This window comes from Taudactylus pleione, unplaced genomic scaffold (assembly GCF_031769625.1).
Source record: "Taudactylus pleione unplaced genomic scaffold, aTauple2 ptg000050l, whole genome shotgun sequence".
NCBI classification, from domain to species: Eukaryota; Metazoa; Chordata; class Amphibia; order Anura; family Myobatrachidae; genus Taudactylus; species Taudactylus pleione.
The window spans coordinates 1,788,015-1,804,946 of NW_028284452.1; the positions used below are offsets into that span (position 1 = coordinate 1,788,015).

The 16,932-nt window shown below is 37.3% G+C and overlaps 13 non-coding genes across 13 annotated transcripts; all 13 read left to right on the forward strand.

The window, feature by feature from the left end:
• Positions 1-206: 206 nt before the first annotated feature.
• On the forward strand, positions 207-279 carry TRNAV-AAC (transfer RNA valine (anticodon AAC)). The gene has a single exon. It is a non-coding gene; the product is annotated as a tRNA-Val (tRNA).
• Positions 280-1,630: 1,351 nt separating this feature from the next.
• On the forward strand, positions 1,631-1,703 carry TRNAE-CUC (transfer RNA glutamic acid (anticodon CUC)). The gene has a single exon. It is a non-coding gene; the product is annotated as a tRNA-Glu (tRNA).
• Positions 1,704-1,783: 80 nt separating this feature from the next.
• TRNAV-AAC (transfer RNA valine (anticodon AAC)) lies at positions 1,784-1,856 on the forward strand. The gene has a single exon. It is a non-coding gene; the product is annotated as a tRNA-Val (tRNA).
• A 1,029-nt stretch (positions 1,857-2,885) lies between these two features.
• On the forward strand, positions 2,886-2,958 carry TRNAV-AAC (transfer RNA valine (anticodon AAC)). Its single transcript has one exon. It is a non-coding gene; the product is annotated as a tRNA-Val (tRNA).
• Positions 2,959-3,895: 937 nt separating this feature from the next.
• Positions 3,896-3,968, forward strand: TRNAV-AAC (transfer RNA valine (anticodon AAC)). The gene has a single exon. It is a non-coding gene; the product is annotated as a tRNA-Val (tRNA).
• A 1,351-nt stretch (positions 3,969-5,319) lies between these two features.
• TRNAV-CAC (transfer RNA valine (anticodon CAC)) lies at positions 5,320-5,392 on the forward strand. The gene has a single exon. It is a non-coding gene; the product is annotated as a tRNA-Val (tRNA).
• An 803-nt stretch (positions 5,393-6,195) lies between these two features.
• On the forward strand, positions 6,196-6,268 carry TRNAV-AAC (transfer RNA valine (anticodon AAC)). The gene has a single exon. It is a non-coding gene; the product is annotated as a tRNA-Val (tRNA).
• A 117-nt stretch (positions 6,269-6,385) lies between these two features.
• Positions 6,386-6,458, forward strand: TRNAV-AAC (transfer RNA valine (anticodon AAC)). The gene has a single exon. It is a non-coding gene; the product is annotated as a tRNA-Val (tRNA).
• A 270-nt stretch (positions 6,459-6,728) lies between these two features.
• Positions 6,729-6,801, forward strand: TRNAV-AAC (transfer RNA valine (anticodon AAC)). The gene has a single exon. It is a non-coding gene; the product is annotated as a tRNA-Val (tRNA).
• A 1,351-nt stretch (positions 6,802-8,152) lies between these two features.
• On the forward strand, positions 8,153-8,225 carry TRNAE-CUC (transfer RNA glutamic acid (anticodon CUC)). Its single transcript has one exon. It is a non-coding gene; the product is annotated as a tRNA-Glu (tRNA).
• An 80-nt stretch (positions 8,226-8,305) lies between these two features.
• Positions 8,306-8,378, forward strand: TRNAV-AAC (transfer RNA valine (anticodon AAC)). The gene has a single exon. It is a non-coding gene; the product is annotated as a tRNA-Val (tRNA).
• A 1,253-nt stretch (positions 8,379-9,631) lies between these two features.
• TRNAV-CAC (transfer RNA valine (anticodon CAC)) lies at positions 9,632-9,704 on the forward strand. The gene has a single exon. It is a non-coding gene; the product is annotated as a tRNA-Val (tRNA).
• Positions 9,705-11,973: 2,269 nt separating this feature from the next.
• TRNAV-CAC (transfer RNA valine (anticodon CAC)) lies at positions 11,974-12,046 on the forward strand. Its single transcript has one exon. It is a non-coding gene; the product is annotated as a tRNA-Val (tRNA).
• Positions 12,047-16,932: the final 4,886 nt, after the last annotated feature.

Genomic DNA, 16,932 nt, shown 5'->3' on the forward strand with positions numbered 1-16,932 from the left:
CAATATGCAAATTGCACATCCAGGTTTAATTCTTTTCCGTTCCCCAAGAGGCAGTTTCTGTAGTGTAGTGGTTATCACGTTCATCTCATATGCGAAAGATCCTTAGTTTGAAAGTGGGCAGAAACATACTTTTACTTTATGATTTTAAGAGTATTCTGTTACTATGGCTCTTCCCGGTTCAATACTTTTCCAAACCCACAGAGGCAGTTTCTGTGGTGTAGTGGTTATCACATTCGCCTAACACGCGAAAGGTCCCCAGTTCGAAACTGGGCAGAAACATTTTTTTTATTTATGATTTTAGGATTTTTCTGTTACTAGTAGCAGAAAAAATATTTTTGAAAGCCCATATGCAAATTGCACTTCCAAGTTTAATTCTTTTCCGTTCCAAAAGAGGCAGTTTTTGTAGTGTAGTGGTTATCACATTCATCTCATATGCGAAACGTCCTCAGTTTGAAAGTAGGCAGAAACATTCTTTTACTTTATGATTTTATGAGGATTCTGTTACTTTGGGTCTTCCAGGTTCAATACTTTTGCGTCCCCGAAGAGGCAGTTTCTGTAGTATAGTGGTTATCAAGTTCACCTCACACGCAAAGGTCCCCAGTTCGAAACTGGGCAGAAACATACTTTTACGTTATGATTTTAAGAGTATTCTGTTACTATGGCTCTTCCAGGTTCAATACTTTTCCATCCCCAAAGAGGCAGTTTCTGTAGTGTAGTGGTTATCACATACACCTAACACGCGAAAGATCCCCAGTTCGAAACTGGGCAGAAACATTTTTTTTATTTATGATTTTAGGATTTTTCTGTTACTATTAGCAGAAAAAATATTTTTGAAAACCCATATGCAAATTGCACTTCCGAGTTTAATTCTTTTCAGTTCTCCAAGAGGCAGTTTTTGTAGTGTAGTGGTTATCATATTCATCTCATATGCGAAAGGTCCTCATTTTGAAAGTAGGCAGAAACATACTTTTGCTTTATGATTTATTAGTATTCTGTTACTATGGCTCTTCCAGTTTCAATACTTTTCCATTGGCACAGACGCAGTTTCTGTAGTGTAGTGGTTATCACGTTCGCCTAACACGCAAAAAGTTCCCAGTTTGAAACTGGACAGAAAATTTCTTTTTATTTAGGATTTTTCTGTTACTATTAGCAGAAAAAATATTTTTGAAAGCAAATATGCAAATTGCACTTCCAGGTTTAATTATTTTCCGTTCCCCAAGAGGCAGTTTCTGTAGTGTAGTGGTTATCACGTTCATCTCATATGCGAAAGATCCTCAGTTTGAAAGTGGGCAGAAACATACTTTTACTTTATGATTTTAAGAGTATTCTATAACTATGGCTCTTCCAGGTTCAATACTTTGCCACTCCACAAGAGGCTGTTTCTGTAGTGTAGTGGTTATCACGTTCGCCTAACATGCGAAATGTCCCCTGTTTGAAACTGGGCAGAAATTTATTTTTTATTTAGGATTTTTCTGTTACTATTAGCAGAAAAAATATTTTTGAAAGCCCATATGCAAATTGCACTTCCAAGTTTAAAGTGGGCAGAAACATACTTTTACTTTATGATTTTTTGAGGATTCTGTTACTATGGGTCTTCCAGGTTCAATACTTTTCCGTTCTCGCAGAGGTAGTTTCTGTAGTGTAGTGGTTATCACGTTCGCCTCTCACGCGAATGGTCCCCAGTTCGAAACTGGGCAGAAACATACTTTTACGTTATGATTTTAAGAGTATTCTGTTACTATGGCTCTTCCAGGTTCAATACTTTTCCATCCCCAAAGAGGCAGTTTCTGTAGTGTAGTGGTTATCACATACGCCTAACACGCGAAAGGTCCCCAGTTCGAAACTGGGCAGAAACATTTTTTTTATTTATGATTTTAGGATTTTTCTGTTACTATTAGCAGAAAAAATATTTTTGAAAGCCCATATGCAAATTGTACTTCCAAGTTTAATTCTTTTCCGTTCACCAAGAGGCAGTTATTGTAATGTAGTGGTTATCACATTCATCTCATATGCGAAAGGTCCTCAGTTTGAAAGTGGGCAGAAACATACTTTTACTTTATGATTTTATGAGGATTCTGTTACTATGGGTCTTCCAGGTTCAATACTTTCTGCCCCCGCAGAGGCAGTTTCTGTAGTGTAGTGGTTATCACGTTCACCTCACACGCAAAGGTCCCCAGTTTGAAACTGGGTAGAAACATACTTTTACGTTATGATTTTAAGAGTATTCTGTTACAATGGCTCTTCCAGGTGCAATACTTTTCCATCCTCACAGAGGCAGTTTCTGTAGTGTAGTGGTTATCACATTCGCCTAACATGTGAAAGGTCCCCAGTTCAAAAAAGGGCAGAAACATTTTTATTATTTATGATTTTAGGATTTTTCATTTACTATTAGCAGAAAAAATATTTTGGAAAGCCAATATGCAAATTGCACATCCAGGTTTAATTCTTTTCCGTTCCCCAAGAGGCTGTTTCTGTAGTGTAGTGGTTATCACATTCATCTCATATGCGAAAGATCCTCAGTTTGAAAGTGGGCAGAAACATACTTTTACATTATGATTTTAAGAGTATTCTATAACTATGGCTCTTCCAGGTTCAATACTTTGCCACTCCACAAGAGACTGTTTCTGTAGTGTAGTGGTTATCACGTTTGCCTCACACGCGAAAGGTCCCCTGTTTGAAACTGGGCAGAAACATACTTTTACTTTATGATTTTAAGAGTATTCTGTTACTATGGCTCTTCCCGGTTCAATACTTTTCCAACCCCACAGAGGCAGTTTCTGTAGTGTAGTGGTTATCACAATCGCCAAACACGTGAAAGGTCCCCAGTTTGAAAGTGGGGAGAAACATACTTTTACTTTCAATACTTTTCCATTCCCGCAGAGGCAGTTTCTGTAGTGTAGTGGTTATCACATTCGCCTAACACGCGAAAGGTCCCCAGTTTGAAACTGGGTAGAAACTTTTTTTTATTTATGATTTTAGGATTTTTCTGTTACTATTAGCAGAAAAAATATATTTGAAAGCCCATATGCAAATTGCACTTCCGAGTTTAATTCTTTTCAGTTCTCCAAGAGGCAGTTTTTGTAGTGTAGTGGTTATCATATTCATCTCATATGCGAAAGGTCCTCATTTTGAAAGTAGGCAGAAACATAATTTTACTTTATGATTTTATTAGTATTCTGTTACAATGGCTCTTCCAGGCTCAATACTTTTCCGTTGGCACAGAAGCAGTTTCTGTAGTGTAGTGGTTATCACGTTCGCCTAACACGCAAAAAGTTCACAGTTTGAAACTGGGCAGAAAATTTCTTTTTATTTAGGATTTTTCTGTTACTATTAGCAGAAAAAATATTTTTGAAAGCCCATATGCAAACTGCACTTCCAGGTTTAATTCTTTTCCATTGCCCAAGGGCAGTTTCTGTAGTATAGTGGTTATCACGTACATCTCATATGCGAAAGATCCTCAGTTTGAAAGTGGGGCAGAAACATACTTTACATTATGATTTTAAGAGTATTCTGTTACTATGGCTCTTCCAGGTTTAAACTTTGCCACTCCACAAGAGGCTGTTTCTGTAGTGTAGTGGTTATTACATTCGCCTAACACGCGAAAGGTTCCCTGTTTGAAACTGGCCAAAAATTTATTTTTTATTTAGAATTTTTCTGTTACTATTAGCAGAAAAAATATTTTTGAAAGCCCATATGCAAATTGTACTTCTAAGTTTAATTCTTTTCCGTTCCCCAAGAGGCAGTTTCTGTAGTGTAGTGGTTATCACATTCATCTCATATGCGAAAGGTCCTCAGTTTGAAAGTGGGCAGAAACATACTTTTACTTTATGATTTTAAGAGTATTCTGTTACTATGGCTCTTCCCGGTTCAATACTTTGCCACTCCACAAGAGGCTGTTTCTGTAGTGTAGTGGTTATCACGTTCGCCTAACACGCAAAAGGTCCCCAGTTCGAAACTGGGCAGAAACATTTTTTTTATTGATGATTTTAGGATTTTTCTGTTACTAGTAGCAGAAAAAATATTTTTGAAAGCCCATATGCAAATTGCACTTCCAAGTTTAATTCTTTTCCGTTCCAAAAGAGGCAGTTTTTGTAGTGTAGTGGTTATCACATTCATCTCATATGCGAAACGTCCTCAGTTTGAAAGTAGGCAGAAACATACATTTACTTTATGATTTTATGAGGATTCTGTTACTTTGGGTCTTCCAGGTTCAATACTTTTGCGTCCTCGAAGAGGCAGTTTCTGTAGTATAGTGGTTATCACGTTCACCTCACACGCAAAGGTCCCCAGTTCGAAACTGGGCAGAAACATACTTTTACATTATGATTTTAAGAGTATTCTGTTACTATGGCTCTTCCAAGTTCAATACTTTTCTGTTCCCACAGAGGCAGTTTCTGTAGTGTAGTGGTTAACACAATCGCCTAACACGCGAAAGGTCCCCAGTTTGAAACTGGGTAGAAACTTTTTTTTTATTTATGATATTAGGATTTTTCAGTTACTATTAGCAGAAAAAATATTTTTGAAAACCCATATGCAAATTGCACTTCCGAGTTTAATTCTTTTCAGTTCTCCAAGAGGCAGTTTTTGTAGTGTAGTGGTTATCATATTCATCTCATATGCGAAAGGTCCTCATTTTGAAAGTAGGCAGAAACATACTTTTACTTTATGATTTATTAGTATTCTGTTACTATGGCTCTTCCAGTTTCAATACTTTTCCGTTGGCACAGACGCAGTTTCTGTAGTGTAGTGGTTATCACGTTCGCCTAACACGCAAAGAGTTCCCAGTTTGAAACTGGACAGAAAATTTCTTTTTATTTAGGATTTTTCTGTTACTATTAGCAGAAAAAATATTTTTGAAAGCAAATATGCAAATTGCACTTCCAGGTTTAATTCTTTTCCGTTCCCCAAGAGGCATTTTCTGTAGTGTAGTGGTTATCACGTTCATCTCATATGCGAAAGATCCTCAGTTTGAAAGTTGGCAGAAACATACTTTTACTTTATGATTTTAATAGTATTCTATAACTATGGCTCTTCCAGGTTCAATACTTTGCCACTCCACAAGAGGCTGTTTCTGTAGTGTAGTGGTTATCACGTTCGCCTAACACGCGAAATGTCCCCTGTTTGAAACTGGGCAGAAATTTATTTTTTATTTAGGATTTTTCTGTTACTATTAGCAGAAAAAATATTTTTGAAAGCCCATATGCAAATTGCACTTCCAAGTTTAAAGTGGGCAGAAACATACTTTTACTTTATGATTTTTTGAGGATTCTGTTACTATGGGTCTTCCAGGTTCAATACTTTTCCGTTCTCGCAGAGGTAGTTTCTGTAGTGTAGTGGTTATCACGTTCGCCTCACACGCGAATGGTCCCCAGTTCGAAACTGGGCAGAAACATACTTTTACGTTATGATTTTAAGAGTATTCTGTTACTATGGCTCTTCCAGGTTCAATACTTTTCCATCCCCAAAGAGGCAGTTTCTGTAGTGTAGTGGTTATCACATACACCTAACACGCAAAAGGTCCCCAGTTCGAAACTGGGCAGAAACATTTTTTTTATTTATGATTTTAGGATTTTTCTGTTACTATTAGCAGAAAAAATATTTTGGAAAGCCCATATGCAAATTGTACTTCCAAGTTTAATTCTTTTCCGTTCCCCAAGAGGCAGTTATTGTAATGTAGTGGTTATCACATTCATCTCATATGCGAAAGGTCCTCAGTTTGAAAGTGGGCAGAAACATACTTTTACTTTATGATTTTATGAGGATTCTGTTACTATGGCTCTTCCAGGTGCAATACTTTTCCAACCACACAGAGGCAGTTTCTGTAGTGAACTGGTTATCACGTTCGCCTAACACGCGAAAGGTCCCCAGATCGAAACTGGGCAGAAACATTTTTTTTATTTATGATTTTAGAATTTTTCTGTTACTAGTAGCAGAAAAAATATTTTTGAAAGCCCATATGCAAATTGCACTTCCAAGTTTAATTCTTTTCCATTCTCCATAAGGCAGTTTCTGTAGTGTAGTGGTTATCATGTTCGCCTAACACGCAAAAGGTCCCCAGTTCAAAAATGGGCAGAAGCATTTTTTTTATTTATGATTTTAGGATTTTTCTGTTACTATTAGCAGAAAAAATATTTTTGAAAGCCAATATGCAAATTGCACATCCAGGTTTAATTCTTTTCCGTTCCCCAAGAGGCAGTTTCTGTAGTGTAGTGGTTATCACGTACGCCTAACACGCGAAAAGTCCCCAGTTCGAAACTGGGCAGAAACATTTTTTTTATTTATGATTTTAGGATTTTTCTGTTACTAGTAGCAGAAAAAATATTTTTGAAAGCCCATATGCAAATTGCACTTCCAAGTTTAATTATTTTCCGTTGCACAAGAGACAGTTTCTGTAGTGTAGTGGTTATCACGTTCGCCTAACACGCGAAAGGTCCCCAGTTCAAAAATGGGCAGAAACATTTTTTTTATTATTGATTTTAGGATTTTTCTGTTACTATTAGCAGAAAAAATATTTTTGAAAGCCAATATGCAAATTGCACATCCAGGTTTAATTCTTTTCCGTTCCCCAAGAGGCAGTTTCTGTAGTGTAGTGGTTATCACGTTCATCTCATATGCGAAAGATCCTCAGTTTGAAAGTGGGCAGAAACATACTTTTACTTTATGATTTTAAGAGTATTCTGTTACTATGGCTCTTCCGGGTTCAATACTTTGCCACTCCACAAGAGGCTGTTTCTGTAGTGTAGTGGTTATCACGTTCGCCTAACACGCGAAAGGTCCCCAGTTCGAAACTGGGCAGAAACATTTTTTTTATTGATGATTTTAGGATTTTTCTGTTACTAGTAGCAGAAAAAATATTTTTGAAAGCCCATATGCAAATTGCACTTCCAAGTTTAATTCTTTTCCGTTCCAAAAGAGGCAGTTTTTGTAGTGTAGTGGTTATCACATTCATCTCATATGCGAAACGTCCTCAGTTTGAAAGTAGGCAGAAACATACATTTACTTTATGATTTTATGAGGATTCTGTTACTTTGGGTCTTCCAGGTTCAATACTTTTGCGTCCCCGAAGAGGCAGTTTCTGTAGTATAGTGGTTATCACGTTCACCTCACACGCAAAGGTCCCCAGTTTGAAACTGGGCAGAAACATACTTTTACATTATGATTTTAAGAGTATTCTGTTACTATGGCTCTTCCAGGTTCAATACTTTTCTGTTCCCACAGAGGCAGTTTCTGTAGTGTAGTGGTTAACACAATCGCCTAACACGCGAAAGGTCCCCAGTTTGAAACTGGGTAGAAACTTTTTTTTTATTTATGATATTAGGATTTTTCTGTTACTATTAGCAGAAAAAATATTTTTGAAAACCCATATGCAAATTGCACTTCCGAGTTTAATTCTTTTCAGTTCTCCAAGAGGCAGTTTTTGTAGTGTAGTGGTTATCATATTCATCTCATATGCGAAAGGTCCTCATTTTGAAAGTAGGCAGAAACATACTTTTACTTTATGATTTATTAGTATTCTGTTACTATGGCTCTTCCAGTTTCAATACTTTTCCGTTGGCACAGACGCAGTTTCTGTAGTGTAGTGGTTATCACGTTCGCCTAACACGCAAAGAGTTCCCAGTTTGAAACTGGACAGAAAATTTCTTTTTATTTAGGATTTTTCTGTTACTATTAGCAGAAAAAATATTTTTGAAAGCAAATATGCAAATTGCACTTCCAGGTTTAATTCTTTTCCGTTCCCCAAGAGGCATTTTCTGTAGTGTAGTGGTTATCACGTTCATCTCATATGCGAAAGATCCTCAGTTTGAAAGTTGGCAGAAACATACTTTTACTTTATGATTTTAATAGTATTCTATAACTATGGCTCTTCCAGGTTCAATACTTTGCCACTCCACAAGAGGCTGTTTCTGTAGTGTAGTGGTTATCACGTTCGCCTAACACGCGAAATGTCCCCTGTTTGAAACTGGGCAGAAATTTATTTTTTATTTAGGATTTTTCTGTTACTATTAGCAGAAAAAATATTTTTGAAAGCCCATATGCAAATTGCACTTCCAAGTTTAAAGTGGGCAGAAACATACTTTTACTTTATGATTTTTTGAGGATTCTGTTACTATGGGTCTTCCAGGTTCAATACTTTTCCGGTCTCGCAGAGGTAGTTTCTGTAGTGTAGTGGTTATCACGTTCGCCTCTCACGCGAATGGTCCCCAGTTCGAAACTGGGCAGAAACATACTTTTACGTTATGATTTTAAGAGTATTCTGTTACTATGGCTCTTCCAGGTTCAATACTTTTCCATCCCCAAAGAGGCAGTTTCTGTAGTGTAGTGGTTATCACATACGCCTAACACGCAAAAGGTCCCCAGTTCGAAACTGGGCAGAAACATTTTTTTTATTTATGATTTTAGGATTTTTCTGTTACTATTAGCAGAAAAAACATTTTGGAAAGCCAATATGCAAATTGCACATCCAGGTTTAATTCTTTTCCGTTCCCCAAGAGGCAGTTTCTGTAGTGTAGTGGTTATCACATTCATCTCATATGCGAAAGGTCCTCAGTTTGAAAGTGGGCAGAAACATACTTTTACTTTGTGATTTTATGAGGATTCTGTTACTATGGCTCTTCCAGGTTCAATACTTTTCCGTCCCCGCAGAGGCAGTTTCTGTAGTGTAGTGGTTATCACGTTCACTTCACACGCAAAGGTCCCCAGTTCGAAACTGGGCAGAAACATACTTTTACGTTATGATTTTAAGAGTATTCTGTTACTATGGCTCTTCCAGGTGCAATACTTTTCCATCCTCACAGAGGCAGTTTCTGTAGTGTAGTGGTTATCACATTCGCCTAACATGCGAAAGGTCCCCAGTTCAAAAAAGGGCAGAAACATTTTTTTTATTTATGATTTTAGGATTTTTCTGTTACTATTAGCAGAAAAAACATTTTGGAAAGCCAATATGCAAATTGCACATCCAGGTTTAATTCTTTTCCGTTCCCCAAGAGGCAGTTTCTGTAGTGTAGTGGTTATCACGTTCATCTCATATGTGAAAGATCCTCAGTTTGAAAGTAGGCAGAAACATACTTTTACATTATGATTTAAAGAGTATTCTATAACTATGGCTCTTCCAGGTTCAATACTTTGCCACTCCACAAGAGATTGTTTCTGTAGTGTAGTGGTTATCACGTTTGCCTCACACGTGAAAGGTCCCCTGTTTGAAACTGGGCAGATACTTACTTTTACTTTATGATTTTAAGAGTATTCTGTTACTATGGCTCTTCCCGGTTCAATACTTTTCCAACCCCACAGAGGCAGTTTCTGTAGTGTAGTGGTTATCACGTTTGCCTTACACGTGAAAGGTCCCCAGTTCGAAACAGGGCTGAATTTTTTATTTTTTTTTGGATTTTTCAGTTACTATTAGCAGAAAAAATATTTTTGAAAGCCCATATGCAAATTGCACTTCTAAGTTTAATTCTTTTCCGTTCCCCAAGAGGCAGTTTTTGTAGTGTAGTGGTTATCACGTTCATCTCATATGCGAAAGGTCCTCAGTTTGAAAGTGGGCAAAAACATACTTTTACTTTATGATTTTATGAGGATTCTTTTACTATGGGTCTTCCAGGTTCAATACTTTTCCGCCCCCACAGAGGCAGTTTCTGTAGTGTAGTGGTTATCACGTTCGCCTCACACGCGAAAGGTCCCCAGTTTGAAACTGGGCAGAAACATACTTTTACGTTTTGATTTTAAGAGTATTCTGTTACTATGGCTCTTCCAGGTTCAATACTTTTCCGTCCCCACAGAGGCAGTTTCTGTAGTGTAGTGGTTATCACAATCGCCAAACACGTGAAAGGTCCCCAGTTTGAAAGTGGGGAGAAACATACTTTTACTTTCAATACTTTTCCATTCCCGCAGAGGCAGTTTCTGTAGTGTAGTGGTTATCACATTCGCCTAACACGCGAAAGGTCCCCAGTTTGAAACTGAGTAGAAACTTTTTTTTATTTATGATTTTAGGATTTTTCTGTTACTATTAGCAGAAAAAATATATTTGAAAGCCCATATGCAAATTGCACTTCCGACTTTAATTCTTTTCAGTTCTCCAAGAGGCAGTTTTTGTAGTGTAGTGGTTATCATATTCATCTCATATGCGAAAGGTCATCAGTTTGAAAGTAGGCAGAAACATACTTTTACTTTATGATTTTATTAGTATTCTGTTACTAAGGCTCTTCCAGTTTCAATACTTTTCTGTTGGCACAGACGCTGTTTCTGTAGTGTAGTGGTTATCACGTTCGCCTAACACGCAAAAAGTTACCAGATTGAAACTGGGCAGAAAATTTCTTTTTATTTAGGATTTTTCTGTTACTATTAGCAGAAAAAATATTTTTGAAAGCCCATATGCAAATTGCACTTCCAGGTTTAATTATTTTCCATTCCCCAAGAGACAGTTTCTGTAGTGTAGTTGTTATCACGTTCATCTCATATGCGAAAGATCCTCAGTTTGAAAGTGGGGCAGAAACATACTTTTACTTTATGATTTTAAGTGTATTCTGTTACGATGGCTCTTCCAGATTCAATACTTTGCCACTCCACAAGAGGCTGTTTCTGTAGTGTAGTGGTTATCACGTTCATCTCATATGCGAAAGGTCCTCAGTTTGAAAGTTGGCAGAAACATACTTTTCCTTTATGATTTTTTGAGGATTCTGTTACTATGGGTCTTCCAGGTTCAATATTTTTCCATCCCTGCAGAGGCAGTTTCTGTAGTGTAGTGGTTATCACGTTCGCCTAACACGCGAAAGGTCACCAGTTCAAAAATGGGCAGAAACATTTTTTTTATTTATGATTTTACAATTTTTCTGTTACTTTTAGCAGAAAAAATATTTTTGAAAGCCAATATGCAAATTGCACATCCAAGTTTAATTCTTTTCTGTTCCACAAGAGGCAGTTTCTGTAGTGTAGTGGTTATCACGTTCATCTCATATGCGAAAGATCCTCAGTTTGAAAGTGGGCAGAAACATACTTTTAAATTATGATTTTAAGAGTATTCTATAACTATGGCTCTTCCAGGTTCAATACTTTGCCACTCCACAAGAGGCTGTTTATGTAGTGTAGTGGTTATCACGTTCGCCTCACACGCAAAAGGTCCCCTGTTTGAAACTGGGCAGAAACTTACTTTTACTTTATGATTTTAAGAGTATTCTGTTACTATGGCTCTTCCCGGTTCAATACTTTTCCAACCCCACAAGTGGCTGTTTCTGTAGTGTAGTGGTTATCACGTTCGCCTAACACGCGAAAGGACCCCTGGTTGAAACTGGGCAGAAATTTATTTTTTATTTAGGATTTTTCTGTTACTATTAGCAGAAAAAATATTTTTGAAAGCCCATATTCAAATTGCACTTCCAAGTTTAAAGTGGGCAGAAACATACTTTTACTTTATGATTTTTTGAGGATTCTGTTACTATGGGTCTTCCAGGTTCAATACTTTTCCGTCCTCGCAGAGGTAGATTTTTTAGTGTAGTGGTTATCACGTTCGCCTCACACGCAAAAGGTTCCCAGTTCGAAACTGGGGAGAAACATACCTTTACATTATGATTTTAAGAGTATTCTGTTACTATGGCTCTTCCAGGTTCAATACTTTTCCATCCCCAAAGAGGCAGTTGCTGTAGTGTAGTGGTTATCACATACGCCTCACACGCGAAAGGTCCCCAGTTCGAAACTGGGCAAGATACATATTTTTTATTTATGATTTTAGGATTTTTCTGTTACTATTAGCAGAAAAAATATTTTTGAAAGCCCATATGCAAATTGCACTTCCAAGTTTAATTCTTTTCCGTTCCCCAAGAGGCCGTTATTGTATTGTAGTGGTTATCACATTCATCTTATATGTGAAAGGTCCTCAGTTTGAAAGTGGGCAAAAACATACTTTTACTTTATGATTTTATGAGGATTCTTTTACTATGGGTCTTCCAGGTTCAATACTTTTCCGCCCCCACAGAGGCAGTTTCTGTAGTGTAGTGGTTATCACGTTCGCCTCACACGCGAAAGGTCCCCAGTTTGAAACTGGGCAGAAACATACTTTTACGTTTTGATTTTAAGAGTATTCTGTTACTATGGCTCTTCCAGGTTCAATACTTTTCCGTCCCCACAGAGGCAGTTTCTGTAGTGTAGTGGTTATCACAATCGCCAAACACGTGAAAGGTCCCCAGTTTGAAAGTGGGGAGAAACATACTTTTACTTTCAATACTTTTCCATTCCCGCAGAGGCAGTTTCTGTAGTGTAGTGGTTATCACATTCGCCTAACACGCGAAAGGTCCCCAGTTTGAAACTGACTAGAAACTTTTTTTTATTTATGATTTTAGGATTTTTCTGTTACTATTAGCAGAAAAAATATATTTGAAAGCCCATATGCAAATTGCACTTCCGACTTTAATTCTTTTCCGTTCTCCAAGAGGCAGTTTTTGTAGTGTAGTGGTTATCATATTCATCTCATATGCGAAAGGTCATCAGTTTGAAAGTAGGCAGAAACATACTTTTACTTTATGATTTTATTAGTATTCTGTTACTAAGGCTCTTCCAGTTTCAATACTTTTCTGTTGGCACAGACGCTGTTTCTGTAGTGTAGTGGTTATCACGTTCGCCTAACACGCAAAAAGTTACCAGATTGAAACTGGGCAGAAAATTTCTTTTTATTTAGGATTTTTCTGTTACTATTAGCAGAAAAAATATTTTTGAAAGCCCATATGCAAATTGCACTTCCAGGTTTAATTATTTTCCATTCCCCAAGAGACAGTTTCTGTAGTGTAGTTGTTATCACGTTCATCTCATATGCGAAAGATCCTCAGTTTGAAAGTGGGGCAGAAACATACTTTTACTTTATGAATTTAAGTGTATTCTGTTACGATGGCTCTTCCAGATTCAATACTTTGCCACTCCACAAGAGGCTGTTTCTGTAGTGTAGTGGTTATCACGTTCATCTCATATGCGAAAGGTCCTCAGTTTGAAAGTTGGCAGAAACATACTTTTCCTTTATGATTTTTTGAGGATTCTGTTACTATGGGTCTTCCAGGTTCAATATTTTTCCATCCCTGCAGAGGCAGTTTCTGTAGTGTAGTGGTTATCACGTTCGCCTAACACGCGAAAGGTCACCAGTTCAAAAATGGGCAGAAACATTTTTTTTATTTATGATTTTACAATTTTTCTGTTACTTTTAGCAGAAAAAATATTTTTGAAAGCCAATATGCAAATTGCACATCCAAGTTTAATTCTTTTCTGTTCCCCAAGAGGCAGTTTCTGTAGTGTAGTGGTTATCACGTTCATCTCATATGCGAAAGATCCTCAGTTTGAAAGTGGGCAGAAACATACTTTTAAATTATGATTTTAAGAGTATTCTATAACTATGGCTCTTCCAGGTTCAATACTTTGCCACTCCACAAGAGGCTGTTTATGTAGTGTAGTGGTTATCACGTTCGCCTCACACGCAAAAGGTCCCCTGTTTGAAACTGGGCAGAAACTTACTTTTACTTTATGATTTTAAGAGTATTCTGTTACTATGGCTCTTCCCGGTTCAATACTTTTCCAACCCCACAAGTGGCTGTTTCTGTAGTGTAGTGGTTATCACGTTCGCCTAACACGCGAAAGGACCCCTGGTTGAAACTGGGCAGAAATTTATTTTTTATTTAGGATTTTTCTGTTACTATTAGCAGAAAAAATATTTTTGAAAGCCCATATTCAAATTGCACTTCCAAGTTTAAAGTGGGCAGAAACATACTTTTACTTTATGATAATTTGAGGATTCTGTTACTATGGGTCTTCCAGGTTCAATACTTTTCCGTCCTCGCAGAGGTAGATTTTTTAGTGTAGTGGTTATCACGTTCGCCTCACACGCAAAAGGTTCCCAGTTCGAAACTGGGGAGAATCATACCTTTACGTTATGATTTTAAGAGTATTCTGTTACTATGGCTCTTCCAGGTTCAATACTTTTCCATCCCCAAAGAGGCAGTTGCTGTAGTGTAGTGGTTATCACATACGCCTCACACGCGAAAGGTCCCCAGTTCGAAACTGGGCAAGATACATTTTTTTTATTTATGATTTTAGGATTTTTCTGTTACTATTAGCAGAAAAAATATTTTTGAAAGCCCATATGCAAATTGCACTTCCAAGTTTAATTCTTTTCCGTTCCCCAAGAGGCCGTTATTGTATTGTAGTGGTTATCACATTCATCTTATATGTGAAAGGTCCTCAGTTTGAAAGTGGGCAGAAACATACTTTTACTTTATGATTTTATGAGGATTCTGTTACTATGGGTCTTCCAGGTTCAATACTTTTCCGTCCCCGCAGAGGCAGTTTCTGTAGTGTAGTGGTTATCACGTTCACCTCACACGCAAAAGTCCCCAGTTCGAAACTGGGCAGAAACATACTTTTACGTTATGATTTTAAGAGTATTCTGTTACTATGGCTCTTCCAGGTGCAATACTTTTCCGTCCTCACAGAGGCAGTTTCTGTAGAGTAGTGGTTATCACGTTCGCCTCACACGCGAAAGGTCCCCAGTTCAAAAATGGGCAGAAACATTTTTTTTATTTATGATTTAGGATTTTTCTGTTACTATTAGCAGAAAAAATATTTTTGAAAGCCAATATGCAAATTGCACATCCAGGTTTAATTCTTTTCCGTTCCCCAAGAGGCAGTTCCTGTAGTGTAGTGGTTATCACGTTCATCTCAAATGCGAAAGATCCTCATTTTGAAAGTGGGCAGAAACTAACTTTTACATTATGATTTTAATAGTATTCTATAACTATGGCTCTTCCAGGTTCAATACTTTGCCACTCCTTAAGAGGCTGTTTCTGTAGTGTAGTGGTTATCACGTTCGCCTTACACGCGAAAGGTCCCCTTTTTGAAACTGGGCAGAAACTTACTTTTACTTTATGATTTTAAGAGTATTTTGTTACTATGGCTTTGACCGGTTCAATACTTTTTCATCCCCACAGAGGCAGTTTCTGTAGTGTAGTGGTTATTACGTTCGCCTAACACGCGAAAACTCCCCAGTTCGAAACTGGGCAGAATCATTTTTGTTATTTATGATTTTAGGATTTTTCTGTTACTGTTAAAAGAAAAAATATTTTTGAAAGCCCATATGCAAATTGCACTTCCAAGTTTAATTCTTTTCCGTTCCCCAAGAGGCAGTTTTTGTAGTGTAGTGGTTATCACATTCATCTCATATGCGAAAGGTCCTCAGTTTGAAAGAGGGCAGAAACATACTTTTACTTTATGATTTTATGAGGATTCTGTTACTATGAGCAGAAAAAATATTTTTGAAAGCCCATATGCAAATTGCACTTCCAAGTTTAATTCTCTTCCGTTCCCCAAGAGGCAGTTTCTGTAGTGTAGTGGTTATCACGTTCGCCTAACACGCGAAAGGACCCCTGGTTGAAACTGGGCAGAAATTTATTTTTTATTTAGGATTTTTCTGTTACTATTAGCAGAAAAAATATTTTTGAAAGCCCATATTCAAATTGCACTTCCAAGTTTAAAGTGGGCAGAAACATACTTTTACTTTATGATTTTATGAGTATTCTGTTACTATGGGTCTTCCAGGTTCAATACTTTGTCATCCCCACAGGGCAGTTTCTGTAGTGTAGTGGTTATCATGTTCGCCTAACACGCGAAAGGTCCCCAGTTTGAAATTGGGCAGAAATTTTTTTTTCATTTAGGATTTTTCTGTTACTATTAGCAGAAAAAATATTTTTGAAAGCCCATATGCAAATTGCACTTCCAGGTTTAATTCTTTTCCGTTCCCCAAGAGGCAGTTTCTGTAGTGTAGTGGTTGTCATGTTCGCCTCACACGCAAAAGGTCCCCAGTTCAAAACTGGGCAGAAACATACTTTTACATTATGATTTTAAGAGTATTCTGTTACTGTGGCTCTTCCAAGTTCAATACTTTTCCATCCCTACAGAGGCTGTTTCTGTAGTGTAGTGGTTATCACATTTACCTCACACACGAAATGTCCCCAGTTAGAAACTGGGCAGAAACATACCTTTATGTTACGTTTTTAAGAGTATTCTGTTACTATGGCTCTTCCAGGTTCAATACTTTTCCGTTGGCACAGATGCAGTTTCTGTAGTGTAGTGGTTATCACGTTCACCTAACACGCAAAAAGTTCCCAGTTTGAAACTGGGCAAAAAATTTATTTTTATTTAGGATTTTCCTGTTACTATTAGCAGAAAAAATATTTTTGAAAGCCCATATGCAAATTGCCCTTCCAGGTTTAATTCTTTTCCGTTCCCCAAAATGCAGTTTCTGTAGTGTATTGGTTATCACGTTTGTCTCATATGCAAAAGATCCTCAGTTTGATAGTGGGCAGAAACATACTTTTACATTGTGATTTTAAGAGTATTCTGTTATTATGGCTCTTCCAGGTTCAATACTTTTCTGTTCCCAAAAGGGCAGCTTCTGTAGTGTAGTGGTTGTCACATTTTTCTCACACACAAAAGGTCATCAGTTCGAAACAGGGAAGAAACATTTTTTTATTTTAGCATTTTTCTGTTACTATTAGCAGAAAAAATATTTTTGAAAGCCCATATGCAAATTAGACTTCCAGGTTTAATTCTTTTCCGATCCCCAAGCGGCAGTTTCTGTAGTGTAGTGGTTATTACGTTCGTCTCATATGTGAAAGATCCTCAGTTTGAAAGTGGGCAGAAACATACTTTTACATTATGATTTTAAAAGTATTCTGTTATTATGGCTCTTCCAGGTTCAATACTTTGCCACTCCACAAGAGGCTGTTTCTGTAGTGTAGTGGTTATCACGTTCGTCACACACGTGAAAGGTCCCCAGTTCGAAACTGGGCAGAAACATACTTTTACATTATGATTTTAAGAGTATTCTGTTACTATTGCTCTTCCAGGTTCAATACTTTTCCATCCCCACAGCGGCAGTTTCTGTAGTATAGTGGTTATCACGTT